Source organism: Meriones unguiculatus, chromosome 16 (assembly GCF_030254825.1).
Source record: "Meriones unguiculatus strain TT.TT164.6M chromosome 16, Bangor_MerUng_6.1, whole genome shotgun sequence".
Taxonomy (NCBI): Eukaryota; Metazoa; Chordata; class Mammalia; order Rodentia; family Muridae; genus Meriones; species Meriones unguiculatus.
This window is the reverse complement of record NC_083363.1, coordinates 51,063,744-51,084,651: the sequence shown is the minus strand read 5'-3', so window position 1 is coordinate 51,084,651 and position 20,908 is coordinate 51,063,744. Positions and strand designations below refer to the sequence as shown.

At 36.1% G+C, this 20,908-nt stretch overlaps 1 pseudogene; it reads right to left on the bottom strand.

Annotated features, from left to right (window-relative positions):
• Positions 1 to 1,030: 1,030 nt before the first annotated feature.
• Positions 1,031 to 3,887, bottom strand: LOC110542985 (NOP protein chaperone 1-like; annotated as a pseudogene).
• Between the last annotated feature and the right edge of the window lie 17,021 nt (positions 3,888 to 20,908).

The window sequence follows — 20,908 nt, the reverse complement described above, 5'->3', positions numbered from 1 at the left end:
GACTTTGAGGTTCAACAAGAAAACTTGCACAAATGAATGAGGTAAAGATAATGGAAGACATGAACCTTATATCTCCATATTCACACACACACACACACACACACACACACAGAGAGAGAGAGAGAGAGAGAGAGAGAGAGAGAGAGAGAGAGAGAGAGAGAGATGTAGTCACATTACACATGCACATGCAAAAAAATAAAACAAACATGGAATAAAATTGTATTCTCTGGAAAAGAGCAGAACAAAGAAAATACTATTGAAATTGGCTCTGAGAACATGGTAAACCACAATTTACTGATGTACTTGCTGAATTCTAGCCTGAAAATTCAGAGTCTATTTAAAGACTCCTAATGTGTGTCTTAAAAGGTAAATATTAAATTCACTTAATAATATTGAATTAGGATATTGAATTATAATATTGAATTAGGAGAAACACCGTTTTTTAACAAGGTGTTCTTTCACATATTGTTTTAATCTCTAATTCTTACTTTCTTAAATGATTCCATGTTAAGAAATGCAGTCTTTATGCCTCTGAGACATCATTCAGTAACATCAAAGCAGGAACTTAGAAAGGTCCATGCTTACTTGATCATGCATGAATGTCACTGGGTATGGCTGAGTGATTCCTTAAACAAATAACTGAAAACATGATCAGACACTGAAGTATGATTCTCATTTGTGTTCTTGGGAAGAAAGCAAACAAGGTCAGTCACCAATAAGAAGACAATAGAAATAGTTTGCATTACAGTATGTTTACCTTTCTCATTATATCTAGCCTACTCTGCTGTTCATCAGATATTAGATTTGCAACAATATTTTAAATAAGACAAATTAAATGAAAATTATGTTACTTGAAGCCACTCTTAACACTCTGTGGTGGGCATGGTGGTGCATGCCTGTAATCCCAGCTGTTGGCAAGGCAGAAGCTGGCTCATCCATTTGAATCCAGGGCAGCCAAGGCTACACAGAGAAACCCTGTCTTGAAAAGAGAAAAAGAGAACAGCGCCTGATTATTTTCAGATGCTTTACTTCACTGCTTTTTTTTTTTACTTGCCGGACTGCCCAAGACTTCAATCTTGCCTCTGCCACCTTCTGCGTTTGGAAGCTTAATGTTCTCCATGGTGACTTCAGAGCGGACGCAGTCTTCCTCTTCGCCTCTGTGCTGTCCCCAGAACCGTCCTGCGAGCTGTCCTCTGGACTATCCTCCTCTTGTGAATCTGATTCATCTCAAACAGGGCCACATCCATCTGTATGATGTTTCCGGATGTCTCATCGATATTTTCAATATTGAAATGACCAGCTGGAGCAACCGCCATTTCCTTTCGTAACTTTTCATTTGCCTGGGCCATTTGTGGGAGAAAGGCCTGAAGGGAAGGTACTTTCCCAGGTGGATTGGCTTCAGGGTGTCTGTGGTCCTCTTTTAAGTGTCAAAAAGAAAAATTAATGAGTCTGGGTGTATTCTAAAGTGCTCAGAGCTCGACTGCAGAGCGGGTCGCTCCATGGATACAGAGAAGAGACCTCATCTGAACAGTGTGGCTGTGACTCAGGGAAGCTCCTGTACTTTAAATGACACTACTGGAATTCTCACTTCCAAATTCGGGTTTTGGTCTTGGTTTGTTTCTGTATCACGGCATGGCAGGTTACAATTGTGTAGGAACTGGGTATTAGAAACGAGCCCAGGAGAACCGCCCCCTGCCTTTGAAAAGGTGTGATGGTGGCTATATTTAATTCAAGAAAAACCAAAGCTGCCTTTTAAAGATTTGTAACGGTAAGTGACACCCTGTAAGAGCAGACTGATCTCTGCTCTCACTATAAAGAGATTTAAGTGTTATTTAAGTGTTTCACATACAAAAAAAAAAAAAAAAAAAAAAGAGAAAAGAGAAAAATAGAAGAAGAGAGAGGGGTCTGGGATTGGGCTGAATAGTGATTGAATACATAAATAGAACAAGTCTCTTGTTTACATTATTAGAAGAGGAACTTTTTGCATTTCTCTGATGACTAAGGGCGTTGAGTATTTCCTTAATTACTTCTCTTATGTCATCATATCTTTCCTGTTAAAAACATGTTAAATCATCCCATTTTCTTTTTTTCCAATTAAAAGAGATATTAAATAATTAAGTGTCAAATTTATTCTTTTTTTTTAATTTTATTTTTTTCTTATCAGTTACATTTTATTAACTCTGTATCCCAGCCGTGTCCCGATCCCTCATTCCCTCCCATTCCCTCCCTCCCTCCCTCATCTCCACCATGCCCTTTTCCAAATCCACTGATAGGGGGGGACCTCCTCCCCATTCATCTGATCCTGTTTTATCAGGTATCTTCAGGACTGGCTGCAAAGCCAGCCCTCCTCTATGGCCTAACAGGACTGCTCCTCCCTTGGGGGTGGGGAGGCCAAAGAGTCAGTCATTGAGTTCCTGTTAGAAATAGTCCAAGTTCCTGTCACTTTGGGAAACCAATTGGTTACTGAGCTACCACAGGCTACATCTGAGTGGAGGTTCTAGGTTATATCCATACATGGTCCTTGGTTGAATGTCAGTCTCAGAAAAGACCCTGTGCCCAGATATATTTGGTCCTTGTGGAGCTCCTATCCTTTCCCCATCAGACTAACTCCCCTTCTTGGGCTGGAGAGATGGCTCAGCTGTTAAAGGCTAGGCTCACAACCAAAAATCATCCATTTTCAATCAATACATTTTTTTGCTTTGCTGTGGAATATTGTATTACATTATAAACACATCAAATAATTTGCTATTATGTAAATTAATTGCATATTTGATCTTTCCATACCTCAGTTCACTACAAGAAGAAGCATGGCAGAGTGTATAGTGCATGTTAATTACTGTTCAGTTTTGGCCAGTGCTTGGCTCATTTTAGATGCTATCTAATAGTTAGCAATTATTATTATGCTTGTAGCTTTCCATTTTTATATTTATATTTTTATTCATTTCTGAAGTGTTAGTAATTTTTAGAATCAATAAATTTGTAGGAAACGAAAATATAATGCAGTCCATTTATATTAGTTGCAAGAAAGAAAGGAGCATGATTCAAGAGCATCCATTTCATCTTGCTTTTTTTTTCTTAGTAATTATACAACTCTTTTCATGTAACATCTAATGAATGGAAGAAACGTGAAAACATTCTGTCCATATGGTATTGCTACGGAACAACTTCTAGGAAGTGCTTTGTTCAGTAACAGCACAGATGTTCCAATCGTGGTTTCCATGAGACGCCAAGAAATGTCAGCTGGGAACAAACCCAGGGGGATTTTGTGTAAATCACAGCACGTTAAGTGCATTATGTATTAAGTGTTTCTCTATTAGTACTAGAAAAAATAATGTCTTTTTAACTTCTGCATCCTTTTGTCTACCCCATAGCAAGAGAAATGGATTGCCTTAATAAAAGACTAATGAGCAGCTTAAATTCTATGTCACATATCAGCAAAAGCTTTTGCAAGATAAATGTTATGTGTTTATTTTCCCTGGGAAGCTGGGGATTTAACTGTTCTTCCTATATTAGAGATTGCACAGTGCAGCTTACAGCATCCATTCTACTGTGAGCCTTACAAAATGGTTTGTTTCTGTTAGGTTTGGCTATCAACTTAAGTTAAATACCAAAACATTCAGAATCATGCTGCAATCATACCTAAGCCCACAATGAATTACTGTGTCTATAAATCCTTAGTAATGCTCCTACTGAGGACAAGTATACCTCCTTTGTTTTTGTTTGTTTGTTTGCTTGGAGGGGGTTGTTTGTTTTTTGGTCATCATGATACTACTTAAAGTCATCCGAGAGGAAGAAAGCTCAGTTGAGAAACTACCTTGACAATAATGGACCATGAGGAAGCCTGTGTGGGCAATTTCTTCTTCAATGATTAATGTGAGAGGTCTCATACCATGTAGGTGGAGCCACTCCTAGACAGGAGGCCATTCGTGAGTTAGAAAACAAACCAAACAAACCAAGCAAGCTATGCATCAAGCCGGTAAAAAATATTGTGTGTGTGTGTCTTTCTGCTTTAGTCCTGCCTCCAGGTTTCTTTTTTAGATTCCTGCCCTGACCACTTCATGAAATAGACTACACAAGTGAGAGGAAATAAACCCATTTCTTAAGCTTCATTGGGTCTTTGTGTCTATCATGGCAGTATCAACACAAAGACGACACAAGACCTTCTGAAAAGTAGACATATTTATTCCATCCTTAAGATAAACTATTAACTGTCTATCTCTGTGACATTCTCATGCCTTGCCAACTGCTGGACATTCATAACAAAATTTCAAAACTTACTTCTGTGATTTTGAAATTTCAAAATTTCTTTACCTACCATTTCACCAACAAATATGAATATATATTTCTTTTGTAACATGATCTCACAGCTACTTTTACACTGACTTCACATATTGATTTACAATCATCCACTTTTAATAACATTTGTTTTCTGATAACTTTCTATATTTCATTTGTCTACTAAATAAATTTGGCTTTTCATTCCTAGAAAGACTTACTACATAAATTGCTTCGTATCTTTTTTGAATATGCAAATTATCAAACCTGCAAAATATCTGTAAAGAAGGCCTCTAATTTTTTTGTGTTTCTTAATTGATAGACAGAATTGTGACTTAATGCATCAGATATATATTTAATATAACTGACATATATGAAGGTTCTATTAAAATTTATTTAAGTAAATACATGTCTTTTCAAGTGGCCAAGAAATACTATATTTTTCTTATAAACTATGAACATTATGTTGCAGCTCTTTAAAATTATTTATTTATATTTTAGTAAAAGTAGCACAGTAACTTTTAATGGTTTGAGTGGAAAAAAACACTTTCAACAACTAATACAATTTTTATTAAATGATCATGTGTTTGCCTGATTTATTTTATTTCTCAAACTTCCTCTGGTAGTAAAGATTGTTTTTTAATTGCAAAGCCATTTGTTTTCTTCTCTCCATCACTCTTGTTTTTCTAAATCAACCAATCAGTATTATGTTATCCTGCTCTACAACCACCAGAAACTAGAAAACATATAATGTTACAGGCAATGATATCTTGCATTATGTATTAAATAGTCTCCATTATTTTATTTTACCTCATGGCTAGTCCTGAGTGGTCTCCCATTTATTGACTTTTAGATATTTAAATGCTGCTGTGAAAATAAGCAATATGTTATTAAAGTGTTTAACCTTTACACTTGATTAATTTTTGTGAATCTATCCTCAGAAACACTTTTTTTGTTTAACTCATTTTTGTTTAACTCATTTTGCTTTGGTGTGTCTTTGCGTGTGTGCATGTGTGGAGGGGCTGTGGTGTTCACCTGAGTGGAAATGGCATGGAGGATGGTAGAGAGAGACAGACCCCCTGAAACAGGTGATACGGGTTCTGAGCACATAGGTGCTGAAAACCAAATCTGCTCTGTTGTCAGAGTGGTACATGTGATATTAAAAGCTGAGCCTTCTCTCCAGCCCCAACCCAGGAGTTAATTATTCGTTACTTCGAGTGTTTTAGAGTTGTTTCACTTATTTATAGTCCCTAAATTCTATGTTTTGAGTATAGGTAAATTTACATAATCTTTTTCTCCAATGGTCCTTCACAATTTGAATTTTGATATATTTTGTATTCTGATATTAAAATCATTCTTTTGGTATACATTTTCTCATTTTTATAATTCCAAGTATGCACAAATAGATTATAATAAACACAGTTTTAGTCTTTTCATCTCTTTATTGAGAAACACAATTATTAAATGAGAAATTTGCTTGAACAATAACAGATGTCATTCATTGAATTATGATCCAAACAATTAAAATAGCTCTAATCATGGGACTACACAAATTTTAGTAAAATTCTACATGATGAATGTAAGATAATAAGCAGTAATTAAAGTCACCACCTGTCCCAATTAATCATAGAATACTCAAGTCAGAAACAAATATGAATTACATAGTGCTGAAAAGCCCTTACACTCAAAACTCTTTTAGAAAGTATCAAATTTAAACTTCATGATTTTTGTTTTATTTTGTGTGTTTTGTTCTGTTTGTTTAAACTTGAATTTTCAGTATGGTACTAGGTTCAAAACATTTAAATGTACTATAAAACTAAAAACCTATCCATAGTGATCTGTTCTAATTTTAAAATCCAGTATTTTTGTTCAGGGTGATAAAAATGAATCTATTTGCGTTTATTTTTAACATGTAGATATTAAGTTAGACCTGCACTATTAGTTGAAGATGCTTTTTCTTTTTCTCTTGTATGATTTTGGCTTCTTTGTGAAATTCAAGTGTCCTTAGGTATGCGGTTTTTTGGTGTTGTTATTTTGTTTTTGTTTTTTTTTTCCTGGGTCTTTGACTCATTTTCCATTGATCAACTATAAAACCTGGGGTCTCACAGCTCAGGAGTTTAAGATGGCACCCTTCCCATGACTAGTTGCAAAATCAAGAGGTTTAATTTAACCATTGCGCAATGGGGTCACCCCTGCCAGTCAGCAAAGAGTGGCACCGGGAGACAAAGGCCTTAGGTTTTTAAAAGAAAAATTGCTGGAAATTTGAAGTTGCAATTGTGGCAATTTAGGATTGGATGAGGAAGCTATAAAGTAAGATAATTGGTTAGTCTTAGGTGCTCAAGCTTGGCCAGTCCTGCCAAGTGTGGATGCAGCTGCAATTGAAGGTGGGGTGGTTAGCTCATCCTTGAAGATTAGGGCTGCAGGCTCTTGGCTGGAGGTCAGGAGCTACTCAGAAGAAGAATTGGGGCCCTCTGGGTTGGTTACTAAGAAACACTGTCTCGAAGACAAGGGTCTGGTCGTTCTTCTTGCTGAGTGAAGGTCATTGTTTGCTCACTTTTTTTCTATCTGTCCTCACAGATAGGGTCACATTTCTCCATTCTCTGGGAAGGTACTAAGAGGCTTTAGCTTAACCTGAACCTAAAACTCAAAACTATATATAGGCTTTAGAAGACATACAGGTTACAAAGTTAGTCTAACACTTTCACAACCAGTCTATTTCTCTACCAGTATCCATGCAGTTTTTATTACTATTGCTCTATAGTACAGCTTGAAGTCATGGATATAGATACCTCAAAAGTTCTTTTATTGTACAGGACTGTTTTAGCACTTCCAGGTTTTGTTTGTTTGTTTTTCCACAAGAAGTTTTGGATTGTTCTTTCAAGGTCTGTAAAGAATTGTGTTGACACTTTGATGGGAGTTGGATTGCATCTGTATATTGCTTTTTCGTAAGATGGCCATTTTTACTATGCTAATCCTACTGATCCATGAGCATTGGAGATCTTTCCATCTTTTGATAGCTTCTAAAAATTTTTTTCAGAGATTTAAAGTTCTTGTCATACAGTTCTTTCACTTGCTTGATTAGAATTACACCAAACAAACTTTATATTATTTGTGGTTATTTTTTTTTGAGAATTAAGTAAAATAATGCAAGAATTTTAATACCAATTTATAATAAATATGTACTTAACGCATGTTCTCACTGTCATCATTATTATATTTTTGCTTTGCTTCTTGTATATGTAAGCACATGTGTGTGTGTGTGTGTGTGTGTGTGTATGTGTGTATACATGTGTAAATAACCTCTCTCCCTGAAAAGGATAATGACATTGAGAGGCATAAATCTTTTTTTTTTTCTTTTGGTAGCAATGTTTTATTTTGCTCTGGAAATTTTTTCTTGTTTTTGTTTTATGTCAAAAAAAAAACAATACAGTCATGCTGTTCTATAAAAACAAAATAACTGATTGATTATTCCAAATGAAATTATTGATAGGCAGGACAGGAGGGGGAAAGATAGTAGATTATTGTGGTTATTTTGAAGGGTGTTGTTTCCCTACTTTCTTTCTGAGCCTGTTTGTTGTTGTATGTAGGAGAGCTAATGATTTTTTAGGATAACTTTGTATCCAGCCACTTTGCTGAAGGTTACCAGTTATAACTGTTCTCTGGTAGAATTTTTTTGGGTCACACGTTCAGGTAGATCAAAGACCTAAGCATTATCTCAGAAACACTAAACCTATTAAAAGAGAAAGTGGGGGATCAGCTTTGAACTCATTGGAATAGGAGACAATTTCTTGAACACAACACAAACAGCTAAGGCTCTAGGATCAATAATTAACAAATGGGGCCTCACGAAACTGAAAAGTTTTTTTAAGGTAAAGAACACTGTCAATAGAACAAAATGGCAGCTTACAGATTGGGAAAAGATCTTCACCAAACCTATATATGAAGAAGGGCTAATATTCAAAATATATATGGAACTCAAGTAATTAAACATCAACAAACCAAATAACCCCCCACACCCCAAATGGGGTACAGTGCTAAACAGAATTCCTAATAGAGGAAACTCAAATGACCCAAAAATTACTTAAAGAAATGCTCATGGCCTCTGACATAATCTGATTGGCCTGCTATTTGATCACCTCCCCCTGAGGGGGGAGCAGCCTTACCAGGCCACAGAAGATGGCAATGCAGCCACTCCTGGGGTGATCTGATAGACTAAGATCAGAAGGAAGGAAAGGAGGACCTCCCCTATCAGTGGACTTGGGGAGGAGCATGCGTTAAGAAGGGGGAAAGAAGGTGGGATTGGTAAGGGAGGAGAGAGGGTCTTATGGGGGGGATACAAAGTGAATTAAGTGTAATTAATAAAATAAAAATAAATTAAAAAAAGAAATGCTCAGCACTCTGTATCATTAGGAAAATGCAAATCAAAAGACTGAGATTTCATCTTACACCCATTAGAATGGCTAAGATTAAAAAAAAAACAGAAAAGAAAAGAAAAGAAAAGAAAAGAAAAGAAAAGAAAAGAAAAGAAAAGAAAAGAAAAGAAAAAACCTCGTGACAGCACATGATGTCGAGGATGTGGAGAAAAGGGAACACTCCTCCTTTGTTGGTGGCAGTGCAAATGTGTACCACTATTTTGGAAACCAATCTGGTACTTTCGCAGAAAATTCAGAATAGCTTTAACTCAAGACCCAGCTATACACCTGAAAGATGCTCCATCATACAACAAGGACATTTGCTCAATCATGTTCATAACATCTTTATTCTTAATAGCCCCAAAGTGTAAATAAACCAAATGTCTCTCAATGGAAGAATGAATAAACAAACTGTGGTATATTTACTCAGCTATTAAAAACAGAGGAACCATTAAATTTGCAGGCAAATGGAGGAACTAGAAAAGATCACCCTGAATGAGGTAAACCAGACCTCAAAGATGTGCATGGTATGTGCTCACGTATAAGTAGATTTTAGCCATATACTGCAGGATAACCATGCTACAACACACAGATCTAAAGAAGCTAAGTGTTATGGAGAGTCCAAAGAAGGATGCTTGAATCTCCCTCAGATGGGGAAATAGATTAGCAGAAGTGGTTGAAGAGAGGTAACACGGTAAGAAATGGAACACTGAGAGAAATGAGGGTTGAGATCAGATCTAGGTAGAGTGGGGGCATGAGCACCAAGGGCTACAGAGAGAGGGGAAACCATGGGTGGAGCATCTCTGGGACAAGCTGGAGACCTACAGCAGGGTGGGCTCCTGGGAGGATATGGTGGTGACTCTAGCTGAGAATCCTCGTAGCAGGATTCATAGAGACTGAAGAGGACACCCTCTAACGAGGCAAGAATCCTAATGGAGGGAGGGAAACATGAGAACACGAACATACCCCCAAAGCTTCAACCCAAAATTTATTCTGCTTAAAAGATGCACAGGGGTAAAAATAGAGCAGTGCTTGAGGAAATCTACAACCAATGCCGTGCTAACCTGAGACCCACCCTATGGGAGAGAGCCAAGCCCTGACATTAATAATGACAAGACCCCTGAGATGCTCCACCCAGTAGTGGACCAAAACAGATGCTGAGGTCACAGCCAAACTTTGGCAGAGAACTGATTCTTGGAGATATGTGTGGAGAAGGATAGGAGGCCCTGGAGGGGACAGGAGCTCTACAAAGAGAACAACAGTGCCAACTAACCAGGGCTCAGGGCAGCTTACAGAGACTGAAGCACCAGCCATGGATCATGCATGGACTGGCCCACAACTCTCCTTCTGGTGGGACCAGAAGGAGAGGAGAGAGAGAGCTACAATTGTAACGTAAAATGAATTTAAAAAAATGAATATATAGACAGAAAAATAAATAATAAACAACCATAAAAATGCAATATTTTCTCATTTAAAAATAAAATCAGCTGGTATGAAAAGTCCAAATATCACACATAAGGAGAAAATATATGAAACTCCCTTAATACAATCATATTTCCATACATCTGTTTTGATAGAAACTAGAAAAATTGCAGAAGAAGCATCTGGAAGTAGATAACAGACAATGAAAAGGAAAAAAGTGAAAGAAAATTCTATCAAGGGAATGACATTTGCAGCTATATTATGTCAATATTGCTAGTTACTGCTACCCATGGCAACAGTGGTGAATCAATCATGTAACAAAACAGAAAATAATGAAAGAGGATTTTTTTTTAAATAATTTGCAATGCTTTATACTATGCCATCTAGGCATGTTATTCCTAAAGGTTAAAATCTCAAGGCATTATTAGTTGTATGAACACAGGATGAATTGGAATAAAAAGAGGAGAAAAACAGTATTAGGGAAGAGATGTATGGCGCCTCCTGCAAACATTCAGGCAAAACAAAGCCACGTTTCAGCACCTTTCTTCAAAAGGTGAAAACGTTCTTCTGATTTATAAACGCGTGTTTAACTTCCACTGCTACATGTGCTTTATATAGTTCCAGCTATTAACAACTGAGAACATAATGATGGCTGTGGCGTTGTTTCAAAATTGAAGAACCCAAGTGTAAACAAAAGCATCCCTGTGACACAAGATCTATGTTGATTGTCTTGATTGTATCTCCTGACAAATGCTTTTAAATCATAACACATTTAGAATACTAAAATTATCCCTCCACTGGTCATCTAGTTATATATATTTCCGTATTTAAATCCCACCTAAAATGTTATCCTTAGTTCAGAGTCTAGTTTATTATCCTATTACTTCCCCTGTATTAATGATCTCTATATTGTGGTTGTTAATACCTAGACAGAACAACGCACTGGGCTTAGAGAGATAACTCGGTTGGTATCTTTGCTATGCAAGCATTCAGTCCTGATTTTGGATCTCTTGAATTTATGTAAAAATGTGGGCATGTATGTAAATATATGTAATCCTATCTCTGGAAAAACAGAACCCATCAATCAGGCAAACTAATCCAATTAGGGAGCAGCTTCAGGTTCAGTGTGAGATTTTAATCTAGTAATAGTAATAATAATAATAATAATAATGTAGAAAGCTAAAATGGGAACACATTTATTGTTGATTTCTAGACTCCACAACATTCATACATGTTTTTATGAACCCCCTTTATACATATTATAAACACATAGACGCCTCCCCCCAACACACATACTTGCTTTCATGCACACAAAAGACAATCTTGTCTTGCCAAAATTCATCTGTTCAAACTTTCACTCACACATGATATATTGATTAGTGGGACCTGGCCATCAATATTTCTCAGTGAGTTGAGGTGCTTGTATGAAATTATGATAAACTAAGTTTATCTCCAAATTCCACAGGTAGGATGGAAATGGCTCCTGGGAGTGATATTATTGTGCCCTTCAGAGTCATAAGAACAAGCACACTATATAATTTCATTATATAATTATAATTATATAATTTCATAATTATATAATTATAATATATAATTATATATATACACATATATATAAAATATAAAAATGAGTAAATACATACACAGAAATGCTTACATGCATGCATACTCACATATATACATACATATTACATATATAAAAACACTGTACCATGCATACATACATATACACACTATATGTATATGTACATACTGCATCATGCATACAAACACACATACACACACTACACTCACACATAAATACATACTTTATATATACATATGCACACTACATACATGCATATAGAGATACATACATACATACATACATACATACATACATTTTTTAAAAGAAATGGAGTCTTTGGAATATGAAAGAGTATGAATGTTCAGCCTTCAAAATTTACATAAAACCATTTTTGGCAGATGCTCACAGATGTTCCCTCATCCTTTTCTGACACAAGAACTCCAGAAGAAAAAAAAATGTTACACAAGGAATGAAGATGAACATATCAAAAAATTTAAACTTTCACACTTTTTCTGAGATGTCCCAAGCTCCAGAAAAATGAGAAATAAAGTTATGCTTTTAAAAGGTAGCTAATCCAAGGGAATTGGCTGTGCACATTAGGAGTCCTAAGGCAACACATTTTTCCGTTAGCTCCCCGATTGCACACGGACTAGTTTTTAGATATCTGGAGTGCTACCATGATTATCAGGGTTTGCACGTAAAGTTTTTCCATCCTTAAACAGTGTGTGCAGTGAGTGGATTGAAAAATTATCAAAAAGGAAATCCATAAATGCACATTTTTGTTCCTATTATATTTTCACATTTGGTGTTCAAAAAGTAAATTTATATTATTTATTATTATCACAAACAATAAATAAATGAATTAAATTAACAACATTTTTTTCCATTATCCCTTCTCTGGTCACTCAGAAAACAGACTAGGTTAATAGGTTTGGAAAAAATACCATATTCCTTCCATCAAACAACCAAAGAAATGTATAGAGAAAATGGTTCTAGTAACCATTGGCTCACAGGAATATTTGGGTTACATCACACAGCAAAGGTAATTTCTGTGGCACAAAAAAAATATCATCAAAATAAAACATGAGCTTATTTAACTTGTTTTTCTGAGAGTTTTCATCTGGGCAAAACCTATGTGTCTTATGCTGTCAACTTCAGTTAGTAATAAAAGAAGTCATAGGTGGAAATCAGGAACCATGAGAGAGTGTGTTTTCCCCGTGGCAGAAAGTTCAGGCTCAGTATTATTGAGTCTCTACAATGTAATCCTCAAATGATGGCATAGCCATATATATGTCTTTGTTTAAAGTATTTGTGAAATTAGATTTGCACAACAATACCCTTCATTCATTTTTTAAAGAGTTACTTGAAATTTGCAGACAGATAGCTTTCAATTTCACCAAATGGGTGATAGTTAATCACATGACTTTTGCCATCTTTTCTAGTTGTTGTTGTGACCATGTAACCCAGCTTTTTAGAGATTTAAGTAAGAATTTATTTAATTTTCATAATATGAATTTTGTTTGTATTAACAATGTTCCTGTCTGTATGCTGCCAGCAAATTTAATTCTTTTCTTTTACCTAAGCAACATAAAACATTTGTACACTTAAAATTAAAACATTATTAAACATTTATTTTATAAGTATACCCAATAATTTTGAGAAAAATTAAATAAAAATGCAAGTTTGTTGGTCAATAATTTTATTTCTTTTGCTTTTTAACATATAAACATTTTATATTTCTTAATCTATAGCCAAAGTTATCTTGTAGTTTCTCTGTGATTCTTTCTATATTAATCATGAAAAAAATTAACCCTTGTCTTAGTTAAAATTACTATTTTTATGATGAAACATCATGACCAAAATGACTTGGAGAGGAAAGGGTTTATTTACTCGATGCTTCCACATCACCGTTCATCATCAAAGAAATTCAGGGCAGGAACCTGGACCCAAAAGCCTATATACACAAAGGCCACAGAAGAATGCTGCTTACTGGCTTGCCCCCCATGGTTTACTCTACAATAAAGCCTGTAGAACCCAGATCCACCAGTGGAGAAATGGCACCACTCACCATGGGGAAAACCTTCCTCTGTCATTTACTAACTTAAAACTTGCCATACAGGCTTGCCTAAAACCCCATCTTATGGAGGCATTTTCTCAATTGAGGAGTCCTTCTTTCTGATGACTGTAGCTTGGGTCATGATAGCATGAAACTCTCCAGTATACCCTGCCGCACAGATATCATTGAAATCCATCTTAGATGATAGCTTTGAATACATAATAGCGTTGCTAGTCACTTCTATGTGACTTTGGTAGTTCAGCTTTGTTTGGTAGTTCAGCATGGTTTCATGGTATTTAAAAATGTTTATTATTATTAAAATTATTTATTATTATTGTTATTATATTAAGTATAATTTATTCACTTTGTATCCTGGTCTCACCATCTCCCACACACACACCATGTCCCTCTGTTAGTCAACTAATAAGGGTAGTCCTCCTCCCTTACTATCTTACAAGACTGTCTGGATACTTTTTCTCTGTGGCCTTGTAGGCCACCTTACCAGGAGAAGGTGATCAAAGAGCAGGCAACCGAGTTCATGCAGAGATGGCCCCTGCTTCCTAACAAACTGGCTGTTTATCAGAAGTGGGGGTACACTGGGAACAGGACAGGAGCCTTACACAGAGGGCCCCTAAAGATTCTACCCAGCAGGGTATAGAGACAGATGCTGAAACTCAAAGCCACACTTTGGGCAGAGTGCAGGGCATCTTATGGAAGAAGGGGGAGACATAAAGACCTGGAGGGGACAGGAGCTCCGCAAGGAGAACAACAGAACCAAAACTTCTAGGCCCAGAAGGGCCTAAAGCTTCTGATTCTCCAACCAAAGACCATGCATGGAGAGGACCTAGGCCCCTGCTCAGATGTAGCTCATTGGCAGCTCAGACTCCACGGGGATTTAATGTATTAAATTTATTAATAACTAATGTATTAATTATTAATAAATTTATTATTTATTAATAATTTTATTTCCCTCTATGCATATTGAGAACACTGCAGACAGGAGGACTTGTAAGGTACTAATTTGTAAGTGTCCGGTAGGTAAAAGGAGAATGTTTCATGTCTAGACACTCTCATTTCAGTGTCTCGACTCTAAACTTCAATGATAAAATACACTTAGGACTCCATGGAGTCAAAACCTGATATATTTTTAAAAAATATTTTTTTTCTTTAATTTCTTGACTAAAGCAAACAAACAAACAAAAAAGGGTGATATCATCAGATTTGGGTGGCTATTATTGATAATTTGCCCCAGAAGTTTTGAAAATAATTCTCAGCAATCAATGTATTTGGACTAGCACTAGCCAGCTCACAGTATGCAGGAACCAGTATTTCACGAAATGCATTTCTTCTTCCCTTCTTCATCCCCCTTTCCTTCTTCTCTCATTTTCTTTTTTCACGTCAATGTTCATAATGAGAGCTTAATATTTCTTCTGAATTGTATTTTGTACTTCTATCCTAGATAATTTTTCTAGCTTGAGTAACTAATTAAAAACTCTTTTATGGTACTTGCATTTTCTCCAAAGAACCAGGTTAATATGATAGATTGATGTGTTCACAAGCCAATCTAATCCCATAACAATTATTAATGATTTGTTACTCACATTCCGGTTCAATCTTTTATATTTTTATGAGGTTTCTTTATATTCTCAGGGCAGTTGAGCAAAACTGCTATTTTCATGCTTGAGTCTCTATCTACAAGATCCAAAACAATTCCTCTTTTTAAATTGGACACTAGACATGCAGCAATGATCACTGTTTCTCCAGTTTGCTCTGGGTCCTTTGAGATCCTTTGTCTTTATTCAATAGCTTATTAGAGGATTTAGATCCAATTAGGTTTAAAACCTTTTTTCGAGATTACTGAGAAAATTTTTGTATTGAACAAACAAATTTCTTGTAACATTTGTTAGAAAAGAAAGCCACTTAGTTTTGTATTTGTTGTGCTTCAGATAGCATTCTGGAGGTCAGGGCAGATCGCTTCCTTTTGCGATCGTGTTTGCTAGCATTTTTCTGAGTATTCAGTTTACACTTGTACAGGCAGCATTTTTAGTCATGGTTTTTGTAAATATTACTTGACATTTTTATTGCAATACTAAAAGAGAAGCAATATACCTTGCAAGTTAATAGGAAACCAACAGAAAAACCGTAACTTGCAGGTTAAGGGTTCTGTTTGCATTTAAGACAGATAAGAATGAGTTCTTGTTTGTCCAGTGTTAGGTCCTTACAAGTTAAGGTTTATATTTTTAATTAAGAAGTTTCAGTTTCTTAGATCTGATATAAAGTGCTTGTGACCCATTCCTACGCTGAATACCTTTATTCTCATCCCTTCCATTTCATCATATCTTTTAAACAATGTATTGCAGCCAATTCTCTCACCACTGTGACCACCTTATATTTCCTATAAGAGGGACTTCAAAAGGCAAGCAGGGGCTGTTCTCTATCAAATCCGAACTTAGGGTGAGGCATTAGCTGGCCAGTCCCCGGTGGACCCCAAAATACTTTAAAAAAAAAAAACTGGATAATCATTTATTTGTCCTTTTCTTCTCACAAGTTTCAGTTACAAGCAAATAAATTATTTATATCAGCTTTCAGTTTATAAGCTAAGACAATAATTTAAGGTAGTTCCTTAAAGAAGAGACTAACAAAGAATGCCAATTGCTGGTTTGCTCTTGGCTCAGGCATAACTAGCCTTTGTATACAGCCAGGCCTTCCTGCCTAGGATAGTGCCATTTACCGTGGGCTACAACTTAAAGCAACAACAAAATTTATACCACAGACATGCAAAATTCCTCTCCCACTTGAGGCTCCCCCACCCGAACCAAAACAACTCATCTCATCAAGTTATCAAATCACAATCTCCTTTACTGAAAGGAGACTGAGAAAGAAAGCAAATCTATCAAATATTACTCTGAAATCCCAACAACAAAACTACTGAAAAACAAAACCATACATAATCTCTATGAAAAAGATGTACTATACTTAAATTTAGAATTTCTCCATAAATACTTACACTATGAATTATTTAAACTTTGATCTTCATGTTACATAGCTACTTGGAAAATGTCATGTACAAAGAAATTATTATTATTATTATTATTATTAATGTAGTTACAGTAAGTAGCTTCCTTCTGTGTGATGAGTTTACACAACCTTCAGCAATTGTATTGTTGGTGTCCAATAAAAGATAACAACCCAGGTAATCAGAAGGGTCCAGAAAAGCAAGATCTTAATTTGAATTAGGCAGCAAACACTGACTAGTCATGAACAAACAGACTCAGGACCTGATTGTCTTTGAATGTTTATCTTAGTAATTATTTAAGCAAATAACAGAATCTTGTACTCAGGCTGCTACTGATCAGTTAGGGCTACAGAATCTGGAACTATGACCCCATAGAGAAATTGTACAGTATTTTCAAAGGAGGAACCCCAACCCAGGGGAGAGCAGGGAGGGCTGTGAAATTGTCCAATCATATTTTGACACAAGGGGTTGAGTAAGGAAGTAAACATTGGTGATTGGGCCTTATCTGGGTCACCTGGTTTCAGGATCCTTGATTCAGCTCTTGTAGCCAGATCCCTTCCTGGATTTCTGGCAAGGAATTAGGAATGATAAGGAAACAAAGGAATGGGCAGCACATTTACAACTTGTGTGCTTAGTTTAGATAACTGGCAACTTCCCTCTTTACATCATTTGCTGGTTTACAGATATGAAACACCCAAAGAATCAGGTTAGGGGTTGTTTCAAGGGCCTGAGGACATGAACTCAGTTTTGACCCTGCAAGCAAGATGGAGGTTGTCCCTAAGATGGCAGGACTCAGGCAATTGTCTCCTAACTGTATATGGCAGAAGCAAGGGTCAGATAGAAGGGGAGGACCTCTCCGATCAGTGGACTAGGGGAAATGTAGAGGCAGAGAAGAGATAGGGAAGATAGGATTGGAAGGAGATGAGAGAGGAGGTCAGAGCTTGTACACAAAGTGAATAAATTATAATAAATAATAATAACAAATTAAAAAGAAAAGAAAAGAGCAGGCCTCCCAGGAATATCAACCCAACACGGCAGAACAACCTACAATAAGAACAGGCATATACTATCACACCGAGGCTGGACAAGGCAACCCTGTAGGGAGAAAACATTCCCACAAGTAGGCAAAAGAGTCAGGGACAGCTCCTGCTCTCACCGTTAGGATTTCCACAAGAACTCCAAATTACTCAGTCATAACATATATGGGGAGTACTTAGGTCATACTCATACAGATTCTGCAGTCTCTAAAGTCCCATGAATCCTAGTCAGTTGATTCTGTGGGCCGTGGTCTCTTGATTTGCCCCTGACCAATCTGTTTTCTCCAATCCTTCCTCCACTCCTCGGCAGGACTGCCCAAGCTCTGTCTAGTGTTTGCCTGTAGTATTCTGCATCTGCTTCTATCACTTACTAGATAACGTCTCTCTGGCCCCTTTGATGACTGTTCTCTTAGGCTCAGGTCCCAGGATGCTCTACAGGCAGGGTAAATTGGAGGTAGGAATTTTTGTGACTGGGTTTGTGTCCCAATCCTTCTGTGTGAGGCCTTGCCTGGTTACAGAAGTTGGCTTGTTGAAGCCCTGTGTCCCCTTTGCTAGGAGTTTTTGCTAGGGAAAGTGTTTTCTCTCTTCCTCCCTCCTGTTCACAATCCCACAATCCCCAGCCCACCTATGAAATCCATTCTATTTTCCCTTCTAGGGGAGATCCTTTTTTGGGGGGAACTGAACTTTGCAAAGAATTGTGTTGAAACTTCAGGATTCAAATTGTGATACAACCCTTCTTTATCTTCTATACCAGTATTTATTCAGAATCAAAATTTTCACTCTTTTTCCTTGTTGTCATATTTATTTTCTGGATACCAGTTTTCTAAAGACCATGTATGTGAGGAAGGTGCTAAAATAACACAGAATGATTTAGAAAAATCATGTGAATTTCTATGTTTTTTAATTGATGAAATATACATTGTATTCAAAATGATTTCCCTGCTCTATCATCTTTTTTGACTTTTCTGTACATAGAGAATTGCCTGCTGAGGGGACTGAAATTTAAAGGGAACACATGTAACAGATATGCTAATATTCAGTACACAGGTTTCTAGTCTAGCTAGGTTTTTATTTGAGAGCAATGTAGACACATTACATAACATTCTTTTATTTTGCTCTCTTAAGGATATCTTTGTTCCGAGAAAAACTGACAAGTTTTTACAACTATATACAGAAGTACAATCCCCACAAATATCTCTCTCTATCTCTTTTTCTATCTAACATTATCATCTTTATATAATCTATTTATATCTTATCTATGTGATATATGTGTGTTTGTGTGTGCTATTTACTGCTACCAGACTTAAGAAATTGATTCTTTCTTTGAAATAGAAATCATCAAACTCATGTTTGTTTTCTTAAGCCTCATTAATTTTAATTTAAATTTAATACAATTAATAATTTAAAAACTATCTGGAAATGAGAGCCACATTTGCAACTACAAAATTATATCTATCTATCTATATGTTTATATATATACTTGATATCAATTAGCTATTTATCATTTTAGAAATTAGCTAAGAAAAAGGTAAAGCAGTAACAAAAACATAAATATTTTCTGAACATTAACTCCCTTCCTTTCCTCCCAAACAACGCTTCCAAGATTCTTCAGAAAATGCCTTGTAGAAAGTAGGAAAGACAGTTACTTTTGTATACAGTGTACTTGCAAACCTACTAGTCTGGGTCTTATGTATCCCTTAAGATCCTATCTATGATTACTTCCTCTGGGTGAAATGAAGAAAAGGAAAATGATGCCTCCTGCCTCATAGTTTGAGGCACTCTCAGAGACTGCCTTGAGGGAAACATTGTTGTGAAAGGAGAAGGCAATACCCAGTGTTAGGTATTCTCAAATTAATATTTGGTGTTTTGCTTTAAATACAGAGGACAGGCACATCATTCTAGCACATTACAAAAAGTGGTTGAGTAACTAGTTCCCTCTTGATTTTCTATAAGATAATGAAAATATTTGAAAAAAAAAATCCCACTTTTGTTGTAGCAGCTTGATATGTTGGAGCTGTCAGAATGTCATGTGAAACCCATATAAGCGTGCAGAGATCTAACAGGATTGGAAATCCGGATGCTTGATGCAAACCTCCAAATACACATGTAATAAGACCTGAATGTGGTCCTTTAAAGAATCCACATTGTATCCAAAAATGCTGAGAGTCACACAGGTGTCTGCCATCTTGTTCATTTTAAGAAACCTGCCTGAGCGAGACTAGCATCCTTGTGGTGTTGATTGTGGGAAATCAGGGAGTTAATGTCTTGTATGTGACTTTCTGGTCTTCAGAATCCCAAGACAGTTTCTTATAATTTTGTCTGGCTTTTGTTTGTATATTTTGTTTTCACATAATGTACCTTGTTTATGGTTTTCCATTCCTCTGTTTCTCTTAGTTTCTCTGTACTTCCCCTAACCTCCAGATCCACCCCTTTCTGTCTCTCACTAAACAGGCAACTATGGCATAATAATACAATTCTATAACAAAATAGAACAAACACAGATTAGAATAAGACAAAACAAACAAACAAACAGAAGAAAAAGCCCAAGAAATGGCACAAGAAAAAAAATATAGATGCAAAGTCAAGGAACCGCTAAAGATGTTGTTGAGTTCATTTTCTGTTGGTTGTCTACTGCTGGGCATTCAAACTAAATTTAAGAGTAGTTCGTTTCCCCAGTGAGACTTTCTTGGAGAAACTCAATATTCATTTGTGAGTGGTTATCAAGTCTTATTTCTTTGTAAAGGCAATAAGAATTACAGCAGTAAGGAAACATAACCTGTACTTGTATATCACAAAAAGACAATTTTCAAAAAAAATTCTAATAGCATTAGCTATATTGTGGCTATGTTAACAATTAATGAATAGACTGAAGTTAATTTTTAGTTTCATCATTTTCAGAATATATAAATATATATAATGTAAAGAGTTTGTTTTCCTTTTATTTTAATAGTCAAGAAGAAACACAGAATTAGTGTAGAAATAAAGAGAAAGAGATTAAAAAATAAGACTGGCATGGTGGCACATGCTTTTAAGCCCAGGATTCATGGAAGCAGAGGCAGGTAGATGTTTCTGGGTTAGAGGCCAGCTTAGTCCACAAAGCAAGTCCAGGACAGCCAAGGCTAC